Consider the following 25,053-nt stretch of genomic DNA (forward strand, 5'->3'; position numbering starts at 1 on the left):
AGGAAATAACCTGTCTTGTTTAGTTACCACTCCAGCAGTGCCTGCAAACTTTATATGTTTTGCCAGTGTTCCCGTGTTATTTCAGACATCTGATAAGGTTTTCAGTAGACACAGTCAGAAGCAGCTTACTATATATGACTAAAGGTAGAAGTTATGTTCATGGTTATTTCTTTAGATGTGTCATGGAGCTAGAGTTTAAGCTATTGAAATTCTTTTTTGATTTGCACACTGGCAATTGCTTTAATAAAAAGTCTCGGTTTTCTCTTCCACACCTTGAATAAGTTTTGTGATATCTGAATTAGCAATCTCTTACCAAGAGATTTAGATCTCTTACCAATCAAAATTGAAGCAGATCTGCTGAAAATCCCCAAATCCTAATTCTAAGAGGTTGCAATCGATGCAAATTTCTGAAGAGCTCTGAACAGGAAGTGTTGTCAAGAAAAGTTACAGACAAGAACAAAGAAAAATTAATTAGCCTCTTAGTACAGTAAGTTCATTTCTTAATTTATGAAGCAAGCTCATTTTAAAATGGTAAAACTCAAAAGGTTTGTGACAAAATTTCCTATCATAGGCTGAAAAAATGCCTACTGTGATAACTGAAAATTCTTTAGACCCCACTGCCTGGTGTAACGTTCTAAACTTAATCACTTTTACAAATCAAGTTTTTTACGTAATGATTTCCAGAAGTCAATCCATGTGCTTCTGAAAAAATCCACACTTTAGGATTAGACTGGAAATACTTCTTCAAATGAATTACATCTCGTGTAAGTGGACATTCACATAGACATTAATTCAGTTAAGTATCTGTGTACTTCTAGTAGTGCAGCTATCACAAAACTATTTACTTTCATTTTCCAGAAAGAAACCTTGTATTGGAAGGAGCTACCTGAGGTTTTTTTGTTTGGTTGGATTTTGTCTTGCTCTTATTGAAGAGGAAGCATAGATCTATATTGACAATAAAAGGAAAAATTCTGAAGCTGTTCTTCCTAGGGACAAGTCCCAAATCTCATCATTTCTCGAAGTTCCCTGTGAGACATTGTTTAGATCCATATTGACGGTCTCTACAGCAAGGGACTGATATTTGTTTGAATATGCAGACAGGAAAGAATTTATTTGGAAGATTTAAGAACAAAAGAATCACATAACAAGCCTTCTAATGCAGCTTCCAATGTTATCTAACAGTGACTGTCATCAGAAAAAGGCTCTCTAGGTGAAAAAAAATATATTTTACTGAACTTCTGTAGATTCCAACACAGAGGCTGAGAGAAAACAACAAAAACACCAGGTCATTTTCATGGAAAATTCTAAATGTAAATGTTCTAGGAAAAAAAAAATCTAGTATGATTGCAAACCTCCCATACGGTTCTGGTAACTGAATTTGGTTTTGCATGCCTTTTAATTGTTGTTATGGTTGTCACTGTTAATAAACCTGGCTCAATCTAGTAGATAATACAGTGACTGTACCATAATGCCCTATGCATTTTCCAAGCTGGCACATTCAGCTAATAATGTCATACTTCATACTCTCACACAATGGAGAAGGTTACCAAGAATTTTTGCAAATCTCATAGTTATCTAAAAGACTAACTGGATTATCCAGGATGGGGAATCTTTTGTTTGCTCAAGTGGTTTGTCCATGTAAGTATTTACAATAGAAGATTCCTGCAGTTACAAGCATGAGTTTACCACTGTGTGCAAGAAAGAGACAGGCCTCGGTAGCCAATTAAGAGATGCAGTGTAGTGATTGCTCCAGGCTGGAAAGATGTCAACATCAATTTCGGGTTTCTCACATTAAACCAATCAGCAATAGACTTTGTTTCAGCTTCTGGTCTCTTGTAGGTTTTTGGTTAAATTAAATTTTATAACAGGTAAATTGAACTGAGCCCTTCACCGTTTTGAAGAAGGTTTTCTGTTTGTGCAATTGAAGGTTAATAGGATGTGCAAATATCATAGGCATACCAATAATTCTTTTAAAACGTTTCACCTTCTGCACTCCCCTTCAAGTCAATTTCCTTCCACACAGAAGTGCTTCACACTGAGTTCCCTAGAGTTTAGCCATTTGAAAATATATAGCCATCATGAATATAAATTGTATTAAATATTCCTGGTTTTTAAGTGATACCCAAACAAGATGTGTTGTCCAATTTCATTTAGCTACAGTGATTTAATGGTTTCTGTAATTTAATCTTGTTTCAGAACAACTTCCCCTCCAACACAGAGAAGCAACACTTTCCAGCTCCTCTATTAAATTCATGGTTGCTATAGTAAAACATCTGAGAAAGTGTTCTGCTGAAAAAGCGGTAGAGACATTCCCCTTCTCCCACTATGTATGTATAAGGTATAAATATAGGCTTCAAGAGCAACTTTCATTTTTTTCAGATGAATATTAACTCTCAAGTACATCTGTTGTACGTTTCAAGGGCCTTATGTGCTTTTTTAGCCCTAACGGTGGTTTCCTGAGGAAACGATCAGATTCTGGTCTTCCTAGCTCAGACTTCTTCCTGCAAGTGTGACTGTAACTTTTCAGTGCAACAAAGCTCAGGGGAAGATAGCACACTTTTCCCACAACTAAGCCCTCAGATAAAATTTTCCTTCCCTACTAAACAGACAAGCCTTTCAAGCTGATCTAAAGAATAAATCATTTGGATTAATCTGATCCAGCCATGCATCAAGGCTGTTCTTTCTGTAAAAAAAAAAAAAAAAAAAAAACAAACCAGGAAAGAAGACTCATCTGCTATATTTTGACAGTTCCAGGTCTCTGGACTATAATCATCACAACTGCTCTGATCAACCCGTGGAAAGGTGTCCTCATGAGTTGTACTGCTAGAATTATAAATGCAGTTTATGAGGTTTCCATACTATGGATGCATCAGAGAAGTTGTCTGTACAAACATGGACAGAATCCTCCCTGTCACATGGACAGCATCTTCCCTGTCAGACAGTCCTTAAAATCTGTCCAGATTTCCTGATGCTGTTAAAGACATCATAGGGGTGAAGATTTTATTTGAAAAAGCATTTGAAAAGAATCTGGGCACAGATTATTTCTGCTTCATACACTTCTTTGTCATGGACATTTAAAAACAATTGGTACAAAATTTGTCCTTCTACAATCGCATTTTCTCCTGAAAACATCTTAGCACCTAGTCTTGTCCTTTCCTTCGTCCTATATAGCTTAGTCGTAGACCTTCTGGCTGAATACAGATATCCTCTGCAAACAGGTGATTATGTGATCCTTTCAGAATCAGAACTTTAAAGATTTATTTATTTTTTTCATTGAGATACAATCAAACATGTAATTAGATCACAAGACCATTTCTAGAAGAGACCTTGGAGACTAGATACATATTCTCTTCAGCTCTTATGGGTTTGTTTACTTAAGACTATCTGAAATTTACATCACCAAAGTATTGTCAAATGAATGATGACCTAATTTGTGTATGAATGTAGGTCACTCTCAGTTTGCTGCTGCTTCTCATGAAGCTCCTGGTGCTATGGCAGACTGTAGCACCTTAATGCAAGCTTAATGCTAGCCTTGCCATTGTTAGTAGTATCATGCTTTATCTTGTACAGTTGCTCCCAAATTAAGTAACTAAATCCGCTAAGGTTACACGTTTGTTTGAGAGAAAACAGCTTTTTGTGAGTGTTTTGGTTTTTTTGCTTGCAACAGGAAAGTAAATGGAAAAATCCAATTAAAAATATGTTTGTTATCAATTGTATGAGTTGTATGTTTTTCACAGAAAGCAATACACCTGTACTCTAAGGAATCTCATCAGGTAGTTATCTGATTTTATTCTAGTACTTTGGAATATGCAATGTGTCTCCTCCATTCGTATTTTAACATCTCTGAATGCAATGCAAATGTTACTCTCCTTTGGCAAACGCTGTATTGCTCCATATGTATTAGCTGCTGGTTGCAACGACTGAATGCTTTGACTGTTGAAATTACCTTATACCTTTCTACCAACAGAATATATTAAGGCTTAAAGTTACTATTTGGAAAGAAAGTTAGCTACTTTTGTATGTAGCAAAGATATTCCATTAGAAGATACAGACATGCTTACTTCAGGAAGAAATTCTTGCTTCTTATTTTTCATTTCTTTTCTGAGTTAAATACTTCTATAATTTCTTGAGAAAAGAAAAAAAAAATACAAAACACAGGAGAGCTTTAAAGAACTTTTCTCATCAGTTCAGGATTACCTTGTTCTGAATTTGTTTTCTAAGGAAAGGAGCTGTATACACTCCAACTAGGCTAAGCTACCCAAGTTCATGACAAATGGAATAAGTAGAATTTCAGGCCAAAATAAGATAATGGAACATTTTGTCAGTAATATTTAAGAGTATCTTGGTCTGACAATAAGACTACTCCATCTAGAAAGATGATTCCAAGTATAAACAGCATGAGATACTTATGGTTTAGTTAAGGAAAAAGTAATCCTATTATATTACCCAGCTTCTGGGAATCAAGTTTTAAGTTGAAGACTGCATCTAGACTATTATGTTTAAACATGATGCCCAACAACATCTGACATGTTTTGTTGTCTTTGGTATATTTCAGCAATGCGTTGCACAATGCAGTCATCCTCTACATTAAAAAAAAAAAAAAATAAAAAAAAAAATCCTTTTTTGCTGTCTTGATATTATGTACTTTTTAAGATGTCACCCCTGTTCTGTTCTGAGAATAAGTATTTCCTGTTCATTCTCTGCATACCCTTGGGATATGTAGACTTCTTTGGCTCTTGGGCTTTCCAGTTAGGACATATGATTTCTAGAATATTTAGTCAGTCTACTGAAGTGTCAGTCTACTGAATTTAAAAAAAAAATCACTTGCACAGAATGCCTCGTCGTCCTTGATGATTTCTCTGTAACTTTCTAGTTAAAGGATTTTCTGTTTGAGATGGAGTAGCCAGAGAATAATATTCAAGATATGGACTCACCAGCTACTGTTAACACCACAAAGTTGTTTTCTGATTTATTCTCAGTACCTTTCCCAACGATTTTCCACACTGTGTTTTCTTTTTGACTGCTGGGGAAAACTGAGCTGACATTTTGAGAGGTAAGCAACTGTGGCTTTGAATTCTCTTTTGTAGGTTATCATATCTAATCTAGAGTCTACTGCTGCCTATAGGTACAGTGATGACTCAGCAGTTTTTTTCAGGTTGACCTCTTTTAGTGAAAAATAAGAATGCTTCTCCCTCCCAGTATAGTTTCTTGCTGCACGAGGATTAAAAAAGCAGTTGCCAAAATTCTGACTGAATTCCTCCATATTTAAAATTGTACTTGCATCGAGGCTTCCCTCTGCAGATCTCAAAATCCTCGAAAGACAATAACATTTCTGATCCAGCAAACAATTTTTCTATGTCTCTAAAATGATCTGTATTTTTTACTCTAGTTTATCTACTTTTCCTTTCTTAAATTTGTTCATTCCTTTCTTCTGTTTGTTCACATTTTGTATCACGGTACCTAATGGCTTTGCCATTTTGTATCCGTATTTCTTTATTCTTTATTTGCTCACTGTGGTATGTGATGCAGTTGTTGAACAACACTCTTTTCATCTGTTACTGTGAGAGCCTTTCCCTTCATAAAAAATTTGCTTGCGCTCTACTGATTTGCAAGGTCATGGTCAACAGAAATGGAGGTGTGTAAGAATCTGATGTTGAGGCACTAGACAAGATTACAATATTATTTCTTTGTGTATATATGTATATTTTATATATACATTTATAGATATATTTAAATATACAGACAATCTCTCTCATGTGTTTATATGCTTTAAAGGAATTGGTGCTGATATACTTGACCAGAAATAATTAAAATGAAAAAGTATTTAATAAAAATTACGTATAATTATGTACTTATATTAAAATTATAAATGGATTTATATAAAAGTTATAAATGGATTTATAGAAATTATTAAATTATGTATAAATTATGGGTTTATAAATTGTATGTTTAATATGTACAGAATTGTTTAGGGAAACAGTTAAGAAAGCTAAGAATTTTAAATACATATCAAGAACAAGTAAAATCACAGGTCATGTATGTTCATTGCTAAATACTAAAAACATTTCAGAAACCTTTGACAAATGCTTCTGTGCTGCATCTCAGTCAAGCACAGCCATGTATAGATTCTATATGATGCTGTAGCAAAGAAGTGAGAGACATCATGGCTAAAATTACACATTTATAAAATAGCTTGTTGATATAATGCATGCTAAAAAATCTTAAAAGAGCATCTCCGAATTCTCTGAATCCCTCATGTGAATTATTAGCACAGTGTTGAAATCTTAGGCAATGGTAAAGAATGAAGCACAGGGGATGACTCTAGGAATTATATAGCAGTTGGAATGCCATGTTAATCCTTAAAATACACTAAATGCCATGCATTTTAAGTACAGTAACAAATTTGTTCTTCTGGTGCATTACAATTCAATTAACCATTGGAACATGCTGCCCAGAAACCCTGTGGAAACCATCTTTGGAGGTTTTCATGACGTGATTTAACAAAGATCTAAGCAACTGGTCTGAATTCAGCGTTTACCATGCTTTATTCATAGAATCATAAAATGGCTTGGGTTGGGAAAGGACCTTAAAGATTAACTATTTCCAACCCCCCAGCCACGGGCAGGGACACATTCCACTAGACCAAGTTGCTCAAAACCCCATCCAACCTGGCCTGGAGCACTTCCAGGGATGGGGCAACCTGTTTAATAACTTCTCTGGGCAACCTGTTTTGATGTCTCACCACCCTCACAGTAAAGAATTTCTTCCTAATATCTAACCTAAATCTACCTCTTTCAATTTTAAACACTTGCCCCTTGCCTTGTCACTACAGGCCCTTGTTGAAAGTTGCACTCCAGCTTTCTTTCAGGCCCCCTCTAGGTACTGGAAGGCTTCTAGAAGGTGTTCCCAGAGCCTTCTCTTCTCCAGGCTGAACAACCCCAACTCTCTCAGCCTGTCTTCATAAAAGAAGTTCTCCAGTCCTCTGATCATCTTTGTGCCGCTCCTCTGGACTCACTCCAACAGGCCCATGTCCTTCTTATGTTGAGGGACCCAGAGCTGGATGCAGCACTCCAGGTGGGGTCTCACCAGAGTGGAGTAGAAGGGGGAGAATCACCTCCCTCGACCTGCTGGCCGTGCTTCTTTTCATACAGATCAGGATTCAGTTGGCTTTCTCGGCTGGTCTCTGCTTGGACATTGAGCTGTTGACCACAACTTTTTGAGTGTGATATCTAGCTAATTTCTTATCCATCCATCCAGTGGTCCAACCATCAAATCCATGCCTTTGCAGTTTAGAGGCAACAATGTCATGTGGGACTGTGTCAAATGCTTCGCACAAGTCCAGGCACATAACACCAGTTGCTTTTCCCTCATCCACCAGTGGTGTAACTGTTTAAGCAGAAGGTTAGTCTCAATTACTAGTTTGAGAATTGCTCACTCTTTATAATTTCTTGCAATTTTGTAGCTGGCGCAGAAGGACATTTGGCAAGATACTGTATAGTGAGGAATGACTCATGTTAGGTTTAGATGAAATTTGGAGGGAAGTATTTATTCACAATATTCAAAACCAACAACAAAGATAAAACTGTGACACTGACAGAGAAACATAAAACGAATGTTCATCCTGTTCACATGAATGCTTTAGTTCTGCAACAAATGAGTATGTAAGTGAAACAGGAGATGGGTGTATACAGTATCTCCCTTTTACTGTAACAGTGTAATCATTGTGGAACTCATCTTCAATCTTAAAATCAGAAAGCTCTCCTGGTTAATTTTCCCAAAGACCTATTGTAATCCTTCTTTTAATGCATGCTTGTTTGAGGTCCTGCCCTCTCTTGCTCCATATACTGCACCTCAGATTGGGTACTGCTTGGAATAGCTAGAAATATCCCATCTCACCTTTAAATCCCTCCAGGAGGATTTTAATTTTCCACCCCAGTTTAGTTTAACACTTTTATATGCAAGATGTTTTCTAGTCATTTGTCTTTACTTATACGGCTCAAGCGCATCTTTGTGTCATCACATGCTTAACTACCAAAATACCTCTCCTTGTCTCAGTGGGGCATAAAACTCTCTCCTCCTACTTTGCTGTTGGTAGTGTGCATGTGCATGTGTGTTGTTTAATACGAAGTACTTCCTTCAGCAGATTCTTTCTGAATCAGCCTGCTCTTTAACATACTTAATGCCAACATCTTGATAGAATAAATGCACTGATTTAGATGAGAGACAAACATCACCTTGGTACACCTCCAGGTAAACGGTGGGTTTGTGTGACTGAGCTTCACCATCTCTTTCTGAGATACTGTACATTAGGAAATCAGATTAGATAGTTTCCTTGTGCACATCAGGTTTTAAGTGTAAGAAATTTAATTCTTACAGATGTTTTTTTGTGTGCCTGTTCACAGATATCATTCACATTCTGGGAATTGTCTTCACAGGTCCTTTACCATAACCTGTTTCTCTATATGGATTGCTCAAACAATGCAGTCTCTCATTTACATGTAAAAGTTTTATAGCAACATCTCTATATGTGTTGTTATCGTTACTAGACTGACTTGGTTTGGAGCATGACAAATAGAATGAGTTTGTTCAGACTTGAGCCAATGGTTTCATAAAAGACATTTTCTAACTCCCCATTAAGAAGAATAAATGAACACAGTAAGGAAGTGTAAGTGTTCAAGACAGTGAGATAAATCTTCCACTTTTCCTCAATAACAAAAATATATTTGCTACAATTCTCCATTAACTCAAGGCAGAGATGATACTGACTTATTAACACACACTGGGAATTCATGCAGATGACATGTTTTTTCTTTTCACAGTTAAAAATGTTTTCTTTTATTTCAATAGCACTGGTTGTGCCAAAAGGACTATATTTTTAAGATATGCATATCTGTAAACCTTAAACATTATTTCTGCTACTATTATCATAAAATATGGTTTGGTATGAATGCATATCCAGTTAAAATATCTTTATTTTCATCTCAAAACTGAGCTATGTAAGTTTAATCTCATTCATGTTGTCTTTGGTGAGATCAATAGCAATCTTAATTTACTAACAGAAAACATTAAAAGACTTTCCATGAATATTAAGCAAAACAAATCAATATGAATTTGTAATTAATTACTTGTTCTAGACAAAAGAAACCATGATTTTAATTTCTTGAAATGTCTTTCAAGTTCATGAAGATGATACAGTTCTGTTGTGTTTATATTGTGTTTATTCATAATGTTGCTGATAGGGGAAGGGCTACCAAACCCCATACCCTACCAGAAATCTTGTACCTTTATGTGCTTAAGGATATGAGACAGAATTAGTTAAATGAAATTGCAGCCATCCTTTCTCTCTATCAGTGAGAGGTAATTAATGTAAATCATAGAAGACAGCAGCATAAATTAATATAGTTCAAGAATTTTGTTTGTAAGAAATAATTTTCTGGAGGCAACTGTTTTATGGTTGGTCTATATACAGGAGGAGATAAAGGTAGTGTTTATCATATTTTCTCAGTTTCCATCTAAATAGAAGTTAGTATTGAGTCTGCCTCAAACTAAGAGCTTTTCAGGAAAGGAATCATTACACAGATTCCAATCAGTCATCCCACTGTAAATCTGGATTGCCTCTATTGAGCTCACCAGTGTAAATCTGGAATTACTGCAGTGTAATTTGGCACATGCAGTATAACAAGACAAAACCCCCAGTGGCGTGATACAAAATATATCTATATATGCACATAAAAATCATAATTCCTTCTGCAATGCATTTAGCAGATCTGTGTAAAGTTCTTCACAAAGGAGTGTGCCAGAGAAGCAAGTTAAATGATATGTACAATGTTCCAAGCTACCACTGCAGAAGCTGATTTTTCTGTAGCTGGTCTTTGTATCTGCTCACCACCACAGTAAGCAGAAGTATAGACAGCCTAAGAATCACTTCAGGAACTGCATGATATAATGGAAACAGTCCTTGTGTGTACACATTCTGTAAATAATTTTAAATGGTTTAATTAGGTAAAATAATCTAAAATGTGCTATTTAATTTTTTTTTCATAAATCTCTTTTTGAACTTGAAGTATTTGTTTTTACCATCACTGAACCTAGAAAATATTGAAATCAAACCCAAAGATTTCATAGATTACATTTGTCTTTCAAGTAAGGAACTTTTCCTTGTTAATACTCCTGTGTGTATAGTCAAAATATATACAGTTGTGTGATAGGAGATAAAATACTATTCCCATGAATTAGGATGGCTGCAATTCACAAGACAGGCAAAACTGCCAGTGATTTGTATAGTTTATCCTTGGACTATGTTTCTTTAAATTTTTCATATTACATGATATCTGACTTTATTTCAGTATAGAATTCATGACTCAAAAAATCATATTACAATAGTTTCTCTAAGTAAAAAGATAAAAAGGTCTATTTTCCCAGATGCTTTAGTTCCTGTTTATCGGTTTTGTAAACAAAATAAAGCTAAATGAAAAGCAACCTCGATTTAAAGCCCAAGATAGACCTTACATATGTAAAAGTGACACCCAAGAAATATAGTTTTTTGTAAATACAATTTATTTTGGAAAACTGTTATGGACTCTGTGTTTGGGAAAGGTCATTGACAAGTGAAATAAGAAGACTCTCCTCCTTAGGCAATTTGACAGGACAGTATTTCCTCCTAGCTTTGGAATCTGCCTTAGGATTGAAGGAAAATAGATACCATAACTGTACACATGAACATTCTGTGAGGAAAAAAATGCACAACTAACTCTATCTACAGTGTTATGAAGGTCTTTACTAATTTTCTAGCTATACAAATACATGAACCCCACTAGCCAAACTAAACCCACTCCACCAATAATAAACAAATTCTAGAACATTTACAAACCATTAAATATTAAAAAACATTCTAATAGTCTTGAAATCTGCTGTTCATTACCTCCTGCCCCTGCGCCAAATGCGAATACACACAATGTTCACTGGCTAGTTGCCAGTATCCCAAACAACTACCCACTTGTTAAATTATATGTGGCATTTTTAAACTGACAGCCTTGTCAAGTCTCTCAAGTCTGCTTCTAGGAATCTGTCAAATAAAATATGTATTAAATAAGAAAATATTATATGTTGTGCTCTAAACACAGTGCCTTTCATAACAGGAGAGTGAGTATAAATGAAAGAAGTGGAAAAAAATAGCTGCTGTGCTGCTCATGGAGCTGGTGATACATTCCAAATGAAGGGTAAATAAGCAGCACCTTATTTCATGAGCTTTATCTAAAAGGAAAGATGTCTATTCATCCTGTTTACAGTGCATTTTTTTCATCCTCATTTGCACATATCACTCTCCTCTGTTCATTAAATATTTTTGATAAGCATTGAAGGATAAAATCTAGCTTTATTACAAAGGTATAGGGGCTTGTCTTTAGTTAACTTTTACTTTAAAAAGTGTATTAATTAACAGAAACATATGGAATCAGGTCTGGCATCTTGCAGAGGGTAACTTTTTTTATTTATTTATTTATTTATTTATTTATTTATTTATTTATTGAGGGTGGTTGGAGGAGTTTGTATACTAAGATTTCTGATACCCCCAGCAAGTTTCCCAGTTTCCTCCTATTTGAAATTATTGGAATTTCAACAGCAAGAGACAGAATTTCCAATTTAAAAAGAGTTTTGAGGGCCCTTCATCATCCTGGGTCCATCTATGTGTTGTGCTATCCCATCCTGTCCCTCTCCCTTTCCGGAATATTTAAGATTTTGGGGGTGCTTAACAGTTTAAAACCATTATGAATAAATTAATTTTTAAATTTACATAACAATTTAGATGAAATTGTGATGTTTTAATAGATCAAATAAATCAAGAGTATTTGATTTGCTCAAGCATTTTGTCTCTAATCATCATGATAGCCTAGAAAAGCAAGCTAATGAGAGAAACAAAATCCTTCACTTGAATCATTGACAGATGTTGGAAAAGTTTGCATCTGAACTTTGTGGAGCATACTTTTTTTTTGCTTAATGAGCTCAAGCTTTGTTAGCCTACCTAAAAAGTAGTAAAATAGAGGATCTTCAAATGCATTGCATACATACCAAAGCTGTGGAAAAACTTTACTGCTCCTGAAGTTAAATACAATGCAATTGATGCATCATTAGAGATATAAAGTTGGAAGTTAAATTAGTTATTGAACTACCTGCAGGCTGATGTCATCTATTTAATTGTGACTGTAAGACTGACAATCACATAAATCCTCATATCACACCAGAATTAGTTCAATATCTCAAGCAGATAGATACTGTTGTCCTTGAAAACACTGTTAAGACAAAAAGGTTGTTTTTTGTGGGGCTTTTTATTTATTTATTTCTGAATGACAAATAATCCCAGCTGCAGAAGGATGGCTGTACTGGATTTGAAGAAAACAGGGTGCATGTGTCCTGTGTCATGACATCACAAGAAAAGTTATGTCTCATAATCATGATGGTCCAGGTGGTCCATGTAAACAGAATCATCACAGAATCATAGAATGGTTTGGGTTGGAAAGGACCTTAAGGATCATCTATTTCCACTGCCTTGTCATGTGCAGAGACACCTTCCAATAGACCAGGTTGCTCAAAGTCCCATCCAACCTGGCCTGGAGCATTTCCAGGAATGGGGCACCCATAACTCTGGGCAACCTGTTCTCATTATCCTCACAGTAAAGAATTTCTTCCTAATACCTAATCTAAATCTACCGTCTTCCAGCTTAAAGCCATTCCACCTTGTCCTATCACTTCACGCCTTTGTAAAAAGTCCCTCTCCAGTTTTCCTATAGGCCCCCTTTAGGTACTGAGAGGCTGCTGTATGGTCTCCCCAGAGAGTCTTCTCCAGGCTGAACAACCCCACTCTCGCAGGCTGTCTTTACAGGAAAAGTGCTCCAGCCCTCTGATCATCTTTGTGGCCTTCCTCTGGACCCACCCAAGCAGGTCCATGTCCTTTTCTTGTGCTGGCAACCCCAGAGCTTTCTTTTTAATTTCTTCCTATGAATTTCTTCATAGTATCTAGTCTAAACCTACATTCTTTTAGTTTAAAACTACTAAGCTATCATCTCGTGAATGCACATGCACAATCCTACAGTGACTCAACAACTTCTAAGTTAAAAATTTTGCTGGCTTTACTTCCTTGTTTTATGTGATTGTATTGTTGACATATTTTCCCTTTTTTTTTTTTTTTAATTTTTTTCCCCCTTTCCTAATGGCATGGCTATTCATACAAGATACGGGATAACATACAACTGGTCTAGGACTTGCCCCAGTCTACACCTGATATCCTAAGAAAAGTGGTGTGCTTATCCCTGTTCCACTCATAATGCTCAGAAGACCCTGCATATGGGTAATAACAGAGTCAATAGTAAACATACTGCAAACCCATTTGCTAAGTTGCTACTTCAGACTTGCTTCTGTTAGGAAACTTGGGATAATGTTGGAACTGGTAAGACAGATTGGTTTAATAATGCATTCCAAATGAGTTGTTGGCCATGTTTCCTATGACAGATTCAATGGCTCAGTTGCAGGCACTTTTAATAATGCATTCCACCATAGCTATCAGCCATGTTTTCTGTCACAATGGCTCAATTACAATCACTTTTTTAAGCAACATTTTATCTACATATTGCTGTCTGTGTACAGTGAAGTAGAGGGTAGTGTCCTACTCTGCATCTTCAGGAAAAGAAAGCCCACTCACTGCATAAGTTCATGGATAATACAGGAGTTACTACTGTGTCTTTCTCAAGCAGCTGCATTTTCATAGAGCTTTGTATCAGTAGTATGCATATTTATACTTTAGAAGATACTTATAAACATAGCTTGCTTAACACACAGAAACAAGACAAACATCTTTCTGAAAATGCTGTTTCATGATGTGCTATTTCTTGCTGAAAACAATTTTTGAATTACAAGGAATGATACTTGGGAGATAGCTTTATTACCCTGTACAAGTTGATTTATTTCAAATAAATTCCTTTGTGATGAAACAGGCATATTTCAAAATTTCCACCAAATAAAACATTGTGTCTGGAAATTAGCTCAGACATGTTCCAACCAGGAGCTGTCACAAATTACTACTATGACCGCTGGGATATAGCGAAGTGAGGTGAATCTCTGGCTTCAAATACGGTTTCTAACTTTCTCACAGTAAGTTTTATTGTAACATTACTATCAAAAAAAACCCCCACCAACCAAACAACAGGCTTTAATACATTTGATCTTTTCCTATTATTTTAATCCATGTAATTCTCAAGAGAATTACAAGTGCTTCAGACTGGTCCAGAAATTGGGCAGGCAAACTGAAGAATATCAAGTATAAAGCATGCTTTTGCTAGTGACCAATGGAGCGTGAGCCAGTGATTTCCTGCAAACACCTGTGCTTGTAAAGAGACACACCATCATGGAGCTCTCTCTTCATCCTCTATTGAAAGAAGAACCCAAAGGAAGGCAGCAAAGTGTGTCCCCCTTTTCTCTGCCTTTCTGTACTCTAGTGACTGCTGTCTACGTAATAGCATAAGTAAGATTTTAGTAAAAGAATATGCATATAGTTAGCTGCTGCTCAGAGAGAAGCATGTTCCTTTTAAATTATGTTATTACAAAAAAACAAGTCCAGCTATATGGCAGCCTGAAGCCCGACACTGATTCTCTTTTTTCTTAGCAAGGGTTGAATGTCATGGGTTGAATGGTTTTGATATCTAAGCTAGCATTCAGTTCATTCAAACTTCAAACAGTTCTATGCAGAAAATTATACTCTGGATATAGGCATAACAGGACAATGAACTTGGAATAATTTTGAGATCAGCCAAGTCAAAGACCAAGTAAAGATAATAATTTGGAGGTGTGAAATCTTCTAATGGTAGTTAGGAATATTAGTGTGTAGATTTTTTTTTTTCTTTAAAAAAAATATCATTCTATGAGCTTCTTTTTAAATTAATTTTTGTTATTTTTTTTTAATATTTCATTTTTGCTATCGGTTATTTACTGAGCAAGCAAGATTAAGTAAAAATGAGAGAAGAGTTTTTGAAGCTTCTTTTAAGGATGCAATTTGTGTTTGACAACTTACGTGTATTTCTATGTGAGTGTGTGGTGAAAGGGACAAACTAAAAATGTTAATATTGCAAGTATAACTCACATATTCTTTTATTTTCCCTCATTAAGTTTATACATAAAAATTGTTCAATTCAAGTTCCACTGCAGAGTAGACATTTTTAATGATAAATGAATTAATTTATTAAAAATAATGTAAAAGTGACATTTATCTTTTATAAAATGATGTTATTTCAGTAATCTTTTTCTTTCCCCCTGAAATGTAAAAAATCATGGTTGCTGAATTTTGTAAATGAAATTATTATTTTCTGACAAGTTTTTTATGAGTCATTTAAACTACAGCATTGAATAATTACACTAGCTTATTTTATTTGCTGAATGTGATGTAAAGTATGATTAAAAAGAAACACAGTGACAAGTCTTTGTTTGAGTAGTGTTTCTTTTTCCCCCATTGACAAGTTTTTTTTCCATTGGGCATCTTCTTTTCCCTGATAAAATAATATCCAGTTTAATGAATGTTCAGTCTGTCTCAGCTAAAAATCTACATTTTTGGGCCTGATCCAAAAAGAAGTGAAATCAATGAAAATCTTTCCATTTGTTTCAGAGGGCTTTGATTCAAGCTTTTAGCTAAGCAGCTGTTTGGTACTTCTAAGCAGTATAAATCACTCTTTTGGAGGATATGCATTTTTCTGTACTATACAGCTACTTTATGTAAATTTTGAGTTTAATGGCAACATGTCTTTTTACAGGTGACATTCTCCAATTTCATCCTGTGTGCCTAATCTGAATATAACTTGTAATAGGGATAATTGTTAAAATGTGATAACTAATTCGACTAAAGTAAAAAACAAGACTGTCAAACCAGAAATGCTAAATAACACTGTTTCCAGGAAGCAACTAACACTGGTGACATTGTCATCTCTTCCTGTAAAAAGCTATGATGAAAATGAAAGATCTCAAATACAAATTCAGATGATTCATGTCAAATGCAGCTTTTAAAATACTGTCAGGATAAATGAAAAATGTAATGTCATTTGCAGCCAACTCTACATAGTTCTGCCATTAGAAACAGTTGAGGTTAAAAATAGCTATTTTTACACAAAGCCAATACTATATGTGAAACAGACAATGTAAGTTTTCTCCCATCAAAAACAGTCCTTACATACATACAGTACGTCGGGGAGAAAATGTTAAATACAACAGGAATACACTGGAAAGGGTAACAATACCTCCATTCATTAAAAGATATTGTAGCAGGAGAACATTGCTAATAACATTATTGTTCTCAAAATGGTGCGCTGGTCCTGAATGGTCCTAAATGAGACAGACTGTTGGTCTAACACTCCATGGACTAATAGTATACCGTAGTACATTGGCTAGCACAAAAGTTTTGCTATATTAGCATAGCACTACTTTCCAGAAACAGGGGAATGGTTGAGTCATAGATTGTGTGTATGGCCTCAGTCTGCTGTAGTTCTGTACAGACATTGTATTGCTTCCCTTCTGCTCCTGAATGTGGATTGCTTTTCTCTTCCCATGCCCCATTTCTTTGTTACCTCTCCAAACTTTCAAGCTATGAAAAGGTGTAGCTCTTAGAAAAAGCACTGCTTATATTCCAAGTTTCATTTTTTTTCCTGATAAAAATACTTCAGATGTTGTATACTATGCTGAATATTAATCTCTTGCACCCACTGGAACAAAATACTACAATGTTCTTAAACAATGTTTGCAATTAAAAGAGCATGCAGATCATTGTTCTGTCCAGCACATTATGGTCTGGGAAATAAACTTTTCCCTTAATTGCCTAATGGGCTTAAATAGTTGGGGTTTTTTTTCTGTTAAAAATCAAAGACCAATGTCATTTTAACTTACAAGGGTGCTTCTGAAATTCTGAAAGACTTTGCAGGAGCTCCATGCTTATGTTTAACCTTCTCAGTAGGAAATAATTTAATTCAGATTATTTAATAAAGATTTTTTTGTGGTTGTTTTAAAAAGTTACTGGATGTTAGTAAAATGACTGTTTAAGCCCATTTTTGCAAAAGAGGGTTAGAAATGTCAGTTTGGCTTACAGCTAGGATAAGTTTCCCTTGTCTGTCTTGTACCTTGAACACAGAATAGCACACAGTGTCACAGGATGGTTGAGGCTGGAGGCACTTCTGGAGATCTTCCAGTCTAACTCTGTGCTCAGAGGAGGGTCAGATAGGGCAGGTTGCTCAGGGCTATGTCCAGCCAAGTTTTGACTGTCAGCAAGCATGGAGGGTCCACAACATCTCTGGGCACCCTGTTCCAGTGTTCGCCCACATTAGAAGTGTTTACTGACACTCAGACAGTGTTTCCTGTGTTTCAGTTTGTGCCCATTGCCCCTAGTCCTGTCACTGAGCACTGATGAGAAGAGCCTGGCTCTGTCTTCCTTTATCCTCCAAAGGGGTATTTATACACAGGGACAAGATCCTCCTGAGCCTTCTCGTCTCCATGCTGAGCAGTCCCAGATCTCTCAGCCACTTATATGCCAGATGCTACAGTGCCCTAGTCATCAAGAAACTACAGGAAGGGCTGTTTCTTGTGGTATTCCTGTATAGCGTCACCATAAATGCTGGCACACAAGTGAGAAAGGGTGGGTCAGTGAAACAATATTTCAGTAATGTCAGAACCAGTCCTGGCATGACAGAAATATCACTTTATGTCTATTGTTCAAAATAACATATTTCCAAACCTGTATTAATTCCTGTATGACCTACTTTCAACAACAGCTCTTATTTCAGCAACAGAAGATTCAGATCTCCGAGTACTTCATATTGCAACTTAGTGAAGTGCCAGCTTCTCATAATCACACCAAACACAAGCAGCAAAATTAGATGTGATTGTTGTCGCATTCGACTGTATTCATACCAACACACATTTTTTCTTCTTGCCCGTACCTAAGGCTTTGACCTTTCTGAGTCACTAGGAAAACTGAACCTGATAGGCATAATTATTGAAGTAACTCCTAACAAAAAAAGAAAAAGTGGAACGGAAATCTGTGGCCATGGAAAAGTTGAAAATAACTGAAATTTCAAGAACTCCAGCCTGTGTAGCACAGATTGGGAAGCACTCACAGTAACAAATTTGGTTTTGGTTAGATGAATACAAATGACTGACTTATTTGGTAGCAGTTTTCAAACACAATTTTCTTAGGGATTTTTGATTTTGATTTTCTGTTCCCTGTTTGTTATAACAAGGTAAAAGAACTTGGGGCAGATGGGAACCCACTAAAAACTGGGTAAATTGTTTCTGAGAGTGTTCTTCCATCTGTTTCTATTTTCTTCTATTTTGTGACTTTTTTCACTCCCTTTAAATGGTAGCCAAATAAGAAGGAACAAATTTTTGGATCTGTTCTTAGAAAAAGATTTTTTTTTTTCTTTGGTTCAAATGCAAAGCCTGCAGATCCTTTCCTCAACAGCTGCAAAACATGACATAAATTGGGCATCAGTATATATAATTTTAAAAATACAAAACTCACTTTTCATGAAATATTTTGTATTATTTCTTTCCTACACTGAAAAAATATATATGGAGAAAAATATTCATCCTTCTGCTGAAACATATTGTACTTGTAGAAGGCAAATGGAGCATGTTTGTTCTATGAACTTTTTCCTCAAACTTTTGTTTTCATGCCATGTGATGGGATATGGCCACTGAATATACTTCTAATATTAATTAAAATTTGTTAAAATTACTAAAGAATTTACTATGCTACTTCAGTACGGATTGTAGGACAGTGCAACAGTAAATTATAGCTTGTCTATACAGAGACTAGTTATTTTACACTTTTCTAATAGTAGTAAAGACATTAACTGTTTAAAAGGCTTAAACCCACACTCTTCTGGTATTTAATAGAAATTTCCAAAATGGAGCTAAAAAATATTAAATTAATAAAAAATTTCTTCTTCAGAGCCTTTGGGAACTTCTGGAAAGTCTATTTTGGTATAGATTGCTTTCATAAATTAACATCAGCTCAAACAGTGTCTGTGAAATGATCCAAAACTTTTTTTTTGGGGGGTGGGGGGCACGAAATGGGTAACTTTTCAATTTCCTAGTACTGTGACTTCATGACATATATATATGTATAGTATCATGTCTCTTTCTAGAATGAACAGGTGCTATTCTGTTGTCATGATTTCATCACTACATAGAGAAAATCACGATTTATATGAACAAACACTGGAAATGTGAATGTTGGGTGGTGGGTTTTTTTCAATTCAGCTGATGCATTTCCTGCTATTTTTAAGGCTGAGTGCTCAGGACAGTCTAAAAAGTTAAAATTCATTATACTTAATGAAGCGTGTGAATTTATAGGATTTCTGTAAAGTCAGATGGGGGCAGTAAAAGTAATACAGTACAATAACCTAACAAATATTCTAGATTAATCTCTTCTTCTGACAATGTGAAATCTAGCACTACAATGTAAGGTTAAGAATACTTAAAAAACGTAAAAGCTTCTAAATAAAAGGCAGGAAACATCTGAGAATTCAACATACTCTGTAAACTGTTAGAAGAACAAAAGACATTTCTTCTGTAAAAGCACATCATCTGGCACAGTGTATGGTTACGTGGGCTATTTAACCCTTTCATTATGTGAATATTTAAATGTACAATGTCCTTTAATACTCAGAAATCAACATCTGTGTTTTGTGTGGGGATAGTTACTGAACAGTAGAGATATAATGGCATAACCTAGCTGTAGCGCTGAGGTATAAGTTACAAATAGACTTACTGATTTGTTCTTTTTTTAGGTAGTGTTATGGTGAACTAAAAAAAACAAGTGTGACTATTAAAGAGATTTAAAAAAAAAAATGAACAAATTATTAGAAATTTGTGTATTTGATTTGTGTAGAAAGGTTTTGGTAGCGGGCAGGCTGCAGGAGTGGCTTCTGTGAGGAGCTACTAGAAGCTTCAGCGTTGTCCAATACCAAAGATGAGCCCATCTGTGACACTGGTAGCACCTCTGTAACAACATATTTAAGAAGGGAGAAAAAACTGCACAACAGCAGCCAGGAGAGAAAAGTGAGAATATGTGAGAGAAACAATTCTGCAGACACCAAGGCCAGTGAAGGAGGAGGTGCTCCAAACACCGGAGCAGAGATTGCCCTGCAGCCCATGGTGAAGCCCACGGTGAGGCAGGCTGTGCCCCTCAGCCCGTGGAGGTTAACGGTGGAGCAGATACCCACCTGCAGCCCGTGGAGGACCCCATGCTGGAGCAGGTGGATGTGTGAGGGAGATTGTGACCCCATAGACAGCCCTCCCTGGAGCAGGTTTGCTGGCAGGGCTTGTGACCCCACAGGGAACCCATGCTGGAGCAGTCTGTTACTGAAGGACAGCACCCCATGGGAGGGACCCATGTTAGAGCAGTTTGTGAAGAACTGCAGCCCGTGGGAAAGACCCATGTTGGAGGACTCTCTTCCATGGGTGGGACCCTACACTGGAGAAAAGGAAGAGAGTGCAGAGGAAGGAGCAGCAGAAACAATGTATGATGAACTGACTGCAACCACCATTTCCCACCCCCCTGTGCCACTGAGAGGGAAAAAGTAGAGAATTTTTGAGTAAAGTTGAGCTCAGAAAGAAGGGAGGTATGAAGGGAAAATGTTTTAAGATTTGTTTTTATTCTCATTATCATGAAAAAATCACCACCATCAGCCAAAATTTGCCTTTTGTAGTGCTACATAGAGTGCAGTAGTCTTTGTGCCTCAGTTGTGGAGCTGTGTCATAGTGAAGTCAGTTCACATGCTGCATGACATCTATACTACCTTAAGTGATAATTAAGGCATCATAACAAGAGCTGATTACGATTTCACTACACACTAGAATTGGTGCAGATCCTCATATGCATATACAATTTCATCTTCTGAATTCTGTCTGTCCTACTTTTCTGAAAAGATACCTTTAGTAACATAGCCTTTACCTTCTGGATGCAGTGAAAATGTGGGTGTGATTATAGAGCTGAGTGTTAAGTTAGCAATGGACATATATATGTATATATGTATACACATCCATTGTCCATACCTATACATATATATATATATATGTAGATAGTGCAACATCTATTTTGAACACCAGTTCACAAATTTGACACCTGTCTGGCATACCATTCCAACTCTCCCTAGCAACATACCAACTCTTCACAGTAACAATCCATCTGTCTGTGTTACCAATCCAACTGTTCACAAGAAAACCCAAAATCTTTCCAGGATCAATCAGTCTTGATATCCTGCCAAGCTATGTTCCCCTCCATGCTAAAAAGACACAGGTTCTTATGCAATAAACTACTGTATTTTTTAAAAGGTCAGATCTGTTGTGGTCCACTGGTCTTCAGACAGTCATGTAGCTCAAATTTCAGTTACAAAAATTAGATAACTAAAAAGGACAGAGGAAAACTAATTAAAGTTGAGGACCTGTGCCAGATAAAACACAATAATATTTTTTAGAAATCATATACTCTTACAACGCCTTCAACACTGGGCACATCTCCATATGGGAGTACAATGCATAACTTTGAACTGAAATTGAAAACAAGATAATTTTTTGCAATCATAGAGCACATTTCACACTAGAAAATATGCAGTATTTCTTTGGGTGAGTGCTGAGTACTTCAAATATATTGCAAAATTCTAAATGTAATTATCTGTATTCATTTCTGTCTCTCTCTCTCTAACGTTATGAAAATAACCATTTATGCATGTCATTTACCCTATTTCTAGTCTTATTTATTCTGTCTTTAAGCTCCAGTGACTCTGTGGTTCCCTGTTCCATTTTTCTTTATCTCACAATACAGGATCACAGAATAATTCCAGTGCTTTGTTTTCTATCGTCCCAAAGGATAAAAGAATCTGACAGGAACCTCAGGAGATCTCTAGGGCACCCCACAGCCCGAAGCAGAGCCAGCTATGGGGTAAGACCAGGCTGTTCACAGCTTGGTCCAGTTGTGATTTTAAATCCCCCAAGAACAGAGATACCACAGCTTTCAGAGCAACATGCACCACTGCCTTACTGTCCTCACAAGGAAAAAGTTTCTTCTTATATCCAGTCTGAAATTGTCTTGTCTCAATACACAACTGTTGTTTCTTTCTTTCTCTCCCTGAACTTCTGTGAGGAGCCTGGCTCCACCTCCTTGATGACCCTTGTGTCAGCTGTGGGGTCTGTTAGGTGCACTGAGGCCTCCTTCTCCAGGCTGGCCCAGCCCAGTTCCACCAGTCTCTTGTCACAGGACAAGTGCTCCAGCCCCCACCACCTTGGAGGGCCTCTGATGAGCTGCTGCCAGTTTGTCCATGTCTTCCCTGTCAGGAAAAACTGTGAGAAACTGTATTCTGTATCTAGATGTCTGAAGAGTGCCATGTGGAGGCAGTCAAGTTATTCCCTCAACCTACAGGTTACACCACTGTTCATACAGCCTGGAGATTGTTGACTGCCTTTGCTGCCAGGACACACCATGGACTCGTGTTCATCTTGCTGTCCACCTCCATCCCAGGACCTTTCCTGCAGAGATGCTTCATGGCTTCTCCATCCCCAGAAAGTGTTGTTGCAGGGGCTGTTTTCTCCCTGTAATGGGAAAAATTTCCTGGGGTTTGCAGAGCTTGGCATTTGCCCCTGCTGAATTTCATAATGTTGCTGGTGGGCTGTTCATTGAGTCTTGTTGAATAACAATAGAAACATTGAAATTACACATTTCTTCTGCAGATGGCTTAACATTTGATTTCAGCTGAAGTTCTATTCATTTTCATGGTACATAAATTCTTCTAGGTATGAATTACTGATATAAAGTTTCTGACTACAGAATATATCTTGAAAATGTTTGCGGGGGGTTATTGTGTTGGCTCCCTGTCATGTATACTGTTGCTTGTAAGATGTCAGTAGATGTATGGACATTAAAATATGAACAATCAACTGAGGAATTCCTGAATGATCTTAAGTTAACCTGCTCCTCACTCAAAGGAAATTCAAGCACTGTTTCAAACAGTCTAAAGATTATTCTTATAAATTAATAATGTAGGCCTGAGTACACAGATTTGCTAATTTCAATTGGAAAACAGTAGCAATTAAATATGTTTCCTGAGAGTTTAAAAAACATTTTTTAGTGGTTTATATTGTTCTCACTACTGCAATACATCTAAAGTTCAGTTTATTCTTATTCTTTAGTTTGCTGGTCTTCTAAGAAAGGTTGACACCTTATTTAATTAAAATATTTTAAATTACAGGAAAAAAGCCAACACGACATATCCTAGTAAGTTACTTTCCTGCCTAGTCTGTTGTAAGTAACTGGTATTTTAGATCAGTCTTTAAACTGACATGACTGGATGTCTTTTTAATCCCATTCACCTGCACAAGAAGATGGCTTTACACTGTTTTTTGTAAGCAGAAACCTTTATTTAATCTATCTTCTGGTGGTACTGTCAGCATTCAGTGGCTAGAGTACTCACCTTATAGTGTCATCCTCAAAAACCTTGGCAACTGGGAAACTAAGGTGGGAGTGGGTACATTTCTTGTGCATGAATTTTTGAGGTGCCTGTGGAGAACACTGGTAACACAGAAAACCTCTAATACAGGGTTTTCAACTCCTGCTGCTGGACAGTGCTAATAGGAGAATTAGAGAATTGTGTGCTTTATTTTGCTTTATTGATGTATGAAAAACAGTTTTATTTATGCTTATAGCACAAGTACCACGTCTTATTGGTCCTACTGGTTTTTAAAAATAGCCATCTCCTTGTAAAATCTTTTGTGAAAATTAGGTCAACTTTATTTTTGACTTCCAAATCAGCACTGAGATTATGGGGATAATATGCTTTTTGTCCTTTATGCAAGTTGTTCCACACATGCACATGCAATTATTATTGTTTATATTTCTCTACTTTTTTTCCAGTGTCCACATCTCCTTAAAAGGAATTAGCATGTTAAAAAATGGATCATACAAAATATGTAGTGAGTGAAAATATAATTTGAATGAAAAAAGGAGCAAAACTAATAAAATGATTACTAATATTATAAGTAGGTCCCTAGATATTCTTGGCATTTGATTAGTTAGAAAGATTTAAGTCTGGAGAAGTAACCTAATAGTCCTGGTTAGTAGAATCTAGCTCTCAACAGATGTCTTTAGTCAGATGAGTTGCCCTGTACATCCTGAATAATTAGATTGTACATGGATGGCTTGAACTTCATTGTTTGGTGCAAAGAGCTGACTCACATCTTTTCAGGTCATGTGAGCTTAATTTGGGATCTGTAATGTAATGGAGGGTAGGCTTTGTTGCACAATTCACATGCCAGACTAACAACAGGATTCTTAGGGGTGAGAGGGTTGAATGGATAAAAGCACTGCTGTATTATAGACTCACACTTTAAACCTAATTTGGAGATAGAATTTCACCTTTGTAACTCTTCCCTGCATTCAGTCAAAAGGCACAATTGCTCAAGCTTTACACATGCCACAAATTTGGCCCTGCAGTCATAAGCAGAGATGTCACAGTTGATCTAAAGTGTGTATCAGCACTAGGCACCACTTAGAAAAATGCTTAAAAACAAGTATAACTAAGTGCTGAGCATTCAGTTGTGGACTACCGTGTTAAACTGATGAGACAAAATGTGTTACAGAGTCTTATGGGAAGCAAATGGAGGAAACAGCTGTAGAGCTAATACTGCAGACCTGTTCCCCTCCCTGGAACACTACAGAAAGAAATTAAAAGCAGAGGTGTTTAATTTTCCATGTTCAGTTTTACAGGAGTTTATATTTATTAATTTTTTCTGATTTTTTACAGTAATCAAAGAAGGAAACTGATACCATAGTTATATTTCCCTTTGCTTACTTGCTTGCTTTCTTGTACAATGACAAGGGATGGTTTCAGTGTTTCACATGCCCTTCTCAATTACTGAAGGGTAAAGGATCACATGGTTCTAAAAACTAGGTAGTAGCAGACAAGAAAAGGTGATGTAGGAAGGAAAAGAAAGGTAGATTGAGGAAAAAGAAGAGAGCCAGTGAGCCAGAAATAT

At 36.4% G+C, this 25,053-nt stretch overlaps 1 long non-coding RNA gene across 1 annotated transcript in view; it reads left to right on the forward strand.

The window, feature by feature from the left end:
- The window catches only part of LOC119143900, a 60,194-nt gene that overhangs the window by 15,220 nt on the left and 19,921 nt on the right, over positions 1-25,053 (forward strand). The window contains exon 2 of the long non-coding RNA XR_005102870.1: positions 4,980-5,053. This is a non-coding gene — a long non-coding RNA (uncharacterized LOC119143900). The remainder of the gene's footprint in view (positions 1-4,979; positions 5,054-25,053) is intronic.

The sequence above is a fragment of the Falco rusticolus genome, chromosome 2, assembly GCF_015220075.1.
Source record: "Falco rusticolus isolate bFalRus1 chromosome 2, bFalRus1.pri, whole genome shotgun sequence".
NCBI lineage: Eukaryota > Metazoa > Chordata > Aves > Falconiformes > Falconidae > Falco > Falco rusticolus.